The following is a 4,846-nucleotide window of genomic DNA, read 5'->3' as shown; positions in this document are numbered from 1 at the left end:
TTTGCTTTGGTAAAAAAAAAAAAAAAAAAAAAAAAAAACGAGGATTATCAGAAGGGGAAAAAATACGTGCATAATGAAATGTATAAATAAATAGATAGAGATAGACAGTATATAGACATGGTAATGATGAGAAGGACGAGGAAGATAAGAAAGAAGAAAGATTAAGAGAAAGGATAGGAAATGGGATAAAGGCTAGGAGAGGAGACTAATAGATATGATAAAGCTGATATAAAAAGATGGATAGATGGATATGATGAGGAGCTGGACGAAAATGAAATACTTAGTACATGCATTAATGAAAAAGACAGGTTTAAAAGCAGGAACAGCAGCAGCAACAGGAAGAGAAGGAAGAGATAGGTATTTAGTAAAGTACGCATGTGAGAAGATAGATAGATATACAAATAGGTCTTCGACTTTGAGACTTATGAATTTATGGTGCAGGAAAGTCGCAAAGTAGCAATTCAATGCCGCAATGCCTAGCTCTGGATAGTTTTTTCATCTTTGTACCTTGTTTTATCTATTCTACTGTAATTAGCAAAGATCTTTCCTTAGTTATAAAATCTGGAACTCTCTGCCTCCTTTACCTATGGCTTGAACATATTTAAAAGTGAAGTTTCAAGATATTCATCTCATTTTTTTTGGCAAACTCTCTAACCCTGTTCGTGAACTGCAATTTAAATGGGACTTTTTATTCAATTGCTTTTTGTTGCCCTTTGCCAGTTTTCCCCTCTTACATAAAAATATATTATTCCTTTCTAAGTTTTCACATTTCCTGTCACTTTATAAACAGCAATTTGCTTGCTCCTCTGACACTTCACAGTACATGATCATAAGTTTGACTTCGCATAGTTATGTATACCTTTTCTATTCAATCACGATTCAAGACTACAACTGAAGCTGTTATTCAAGAGCAAAATCAGTGCACCTGTATCTGTTTTCCATAAAAGTTTGAAGCTGCACTAAGTTAAGGAATGAATAAAACATTTTTTATGTAGATAAGATCGTAATCCTTTCTTCAGGGCTAACACTTTATACAGCTTTGTACAGCAACACAGAGAGTTTGTGGGTGCAAGTTGAGTGTGTTTTCTAGGTCATGTACAAACTGGAGTCAAAACGTAAGCCATCCACTCACAACACTTATCAAAAGGTAATACTGTTTGAGCAAATTTACTTCTGATATTTAAACAGAATAGGAATAACATGCTAAAACCTTAAGATCCTTCAACACTATCAGCCTCCAATAATGAACTTCTGTTCAGTTACATCTACTGTGACATATAATTTGATTTTCATATACATCTTAACCTAGTCTAGGAGAACCACCTGACCATCTAATAGCATAGAAACACTATCATCATCTAACCATTTACACTTTTAGCACACACGTTTGATACAATACTGAAACAATAGAAAAACAATGATTCCTGTGATTGCTTCCTAGCACTGTAGGACACACCACAACACTAACTACACTTGTTCTTCATTTAGCCCAGAGGAGACACACAAGTCAAATATTAAATAATGTTCTTTGGGCTGTGGACTGTCTTTGATGCCTGTGTTTCTCTTCCACATTTATCTTGAACTCCTGTATTGTCATTCATTGATAAGGATTTCTTGTAAAGTTGATATGTCATGAAGAAAAATATAACTAAATTCCACACACCTCACCTCCAGTAGATGAGGTTCATGACCATTAAGTTGAGTGGTGTGTGGGGTGTGCTTAGCTGCCAGCCAGCACACACCAACACACTACAAAAACAGCACCAACTTGCAGCCAGCCACCCGCAGCCCTGGGTGATGAGTATTGTATTGTTCACACACCAGATACACGCCTACCTCCAAAAAACAAACAAGTAATTTGGGACAATGAGCTAATTATGTGACCAAGAAACAGGAAGATGGTAAAATATGTGCTGAATTTCTGAAAGGCAATAGTGACATTAGCCACCAGAGGGCTGAAACAGTCTTCCAATTTCACAGCTTAATCGTACAGTGGAAGGTTGATGACAGCTGTAAAGTATTTATATATATATATATAGATCTATATATTTATATTTATATTTATATATATTCATTTATATAAAAACATACGTGATGGTTCAATAACATCTTAAAAACTAGTATTGAAGACCTTAGACTTCTTCACACAATAAATGCATCACTTATGACTGTCTTTAGTTGTCATTAAATATCTCCATGATCAACACCTCATGAAAAAATAATAATGATAAAAATAATATGCTTTTAAGGGTAAAACACTGATAATGATGGAGAAGACAGTGAGCTTCACCCTGACTATATTATGAGCCATGAGTTTGTGCAAGGTCCAGCCTGGGTAATGGGTAATGGGAAGTACTACCCATCCTCCACTCACTCACCACTAACAACATGTACAGATCACATTCTGCATACTCTACATCCAAAAAAGTGCAAGTATAAAAACTCTCATTAACATGGAATTATATTTCAAAATAAATATCCACTGAAGGCTTAAAGGGTTGCATTATAATTAAGATACGATGATGATATTCTGTTCAAGCAGTAAAGCTACATGAGACAAGGCTCACAGCTGACCTCTGGTAACCACTTATGAAAGAAAGAAAGCCAGCTTGTTACCAACTAATTATGACATGAATAGATGCAACATTTATTAAAACATATAGAGCTTAGCGAAAACTTTTAAAAGTTTAGTCTTGAAGTATGGCTATTGGAACAATCAACCGGGATACAACACCCTTTCAAGAAACAATATAAAAGATGAAGTAATATTAAAGTTCCCTTCCAATTACTTTCCAGGCAAGACCCAACATACAGCCCACTGTCAAATACTCACTGATGTGAAACTTATTCCTCTGATGGAATTTGTTATTAGTTGGAATGGATAAAGCTGCCACACATGATGCGACACATATCAGGTGCTGTTTGTGCATGCCATAAATAAAAAGATCAGCAGGACAGGCGCATTCACTGCCCACATCACTCTTGGGGGTCCACCGCACACTGCCAGTTACTCAGAAAAGCAACACTTCTTCTGAAAGCTTGATACACAATAAAGTTTGGCTGCTACCAGGAAGCAAGCAGAAGCCAAGCGCCAACTATGGAATGCTAACAGTAGATCAATCCAAATTCAAGAAGCTTATACTATGAACACTATAACAAATGCAGAATGACTTTGACAATAATAGAAGTGAAAAAATGTCTAAGCCTGAGCTATTGGCAGCTTTAAAATTTGACTGATGGTGGTAGAGTATAATGTAGTATATACAAATTTCTTAACAGATTCTCAGTATGGGAGTGAGGGAGAGTCAAAACACATCCACACAATCAACAGTGACACACAACAGTACAGTGGCAGCTGGGGAAAGCAGCTCTCGGGTTGGCTGGCAGTGAAGGCCAGGCAGCTGCACACCAGTGCCTGCATCCCTCACCCAGCAACCTGATGCTGCTGGGGGATTCAAACACTAGCTACAGGGTTGACTTCAAAGCACCAATGAAAGTGAAATGCAGCCATACACTCTGAGGGATTGGCACTATTTTCCACTGATCCACTTTGTTACAAAACTTCATTATTATATACACGACTCCCAAAACAACCACTTGCTGCTGTGCCTTGGGTGCGGCCACACACACTAAATAATAGTAAAGTCTGAATAAATACATCATTATAATTCTGTTGAGTGGAAACCAGAGACTCTGGTGCTTTTAGAATGAAGACTTGGTAAAGAAATAGACCCAGTTCAGTTTTAGTTGTTGTTTCATTCATGAAGGTGGTTATCAAATCACTGTTCATCAAGACATTCTGCTTACTTCACAACTCAGTCACAATCATTCACCCACTGACACATGTCTCAGGATAATATGAAAACATTTTGGCCACTATGAGTAACAGGGAGCGAGGCAGTGAGTACTGGGCACTCTGGAGTAAAATTCACTCAGACTGTCCCACATACACAGCATATGCACACATTTAGATTCCATTCAACATCTCTTGTATATCTGACTATATATGAGGATGCTTGATCAGTAAAGAAATTGAATATGAGAGGAAAAAAAAAAAAAAAAAAAAAAAAAAAAAAAATCTTTAACCTAAATGGTTACTAACAGAGGCTCCAGACATCCACCACCACAGTGAGCAGTCAGTCACACCCAGACACAGCCAGACTCACTCTTATACACTGAAGGACAGGAGGAGACACCAACAACAGTGCCAAGGGAAAAATTATCACTGACACCACAATGTACAGGCAGGACGAAGTACAATGGTTGGAGCAAAGGTTCACTTAAGATTCATGTACAAAATAATAAAAACTGAGGGGGGGAGTTTACAACTATTCCCCAGCTAAGACCATCAATGTCAAACTTAGCACACAAACAAGGATGAGCGGCACAACTAACACATCTTTGGTGTGCTACAGTGAGTGATCATGCAGGAATTAAAATAACATTATCAAGGAGGAATTCAAGAGAATAAAGGGACAGTACAGAAATTTGCTTTATACAGATTTCAATGAGACTTTCAGCTTCTCTGGCACTGAGCCATGATAGTAGCGTGATAAAAAAATTTTGTTGATATGATGCGAGAACGCAAAGCAACACCCAGACTGTGATGCCATGAGACACCATACAACTTATCAACATTACATCTTATATGGAAAGAGGAAAAATAATATGTACAATAAAGTGTGTAAAAAAAATATTTGTACTTACAAAAAATAAAACTCCATACTAATCATATCATGTCTGTGTAAATGAAATGTCTTCGAGTTACTAGCTGGTTATCACAATCAAGTAAAACTCACATATGTATAATCTTCCTGTCAACTTAAAAAGGTGATTGTAACATGAA

The sequence above is a fragment of the Portunus trituberculatus genome, chromosome 21 (assembly GCF_017591435.1).
Source record: "Portunus trituberculatus isolate SZX2019 chromosome 21, ASM1759143v1, whole genome shotgun sequence".
In the NCBI taxonomy this organism is placed as follows: domain Eukaryota; kingdom Metazoa; phylum Arthropoda; class Malacostraca; order Decapoda; family Portunidae; genus Portunus; species Portunus trituberculatus.
The sequence above is the reverse complement of the archived record's forward strand: the minus strand, read 5'-3'. Positions refer to the sequence as shown.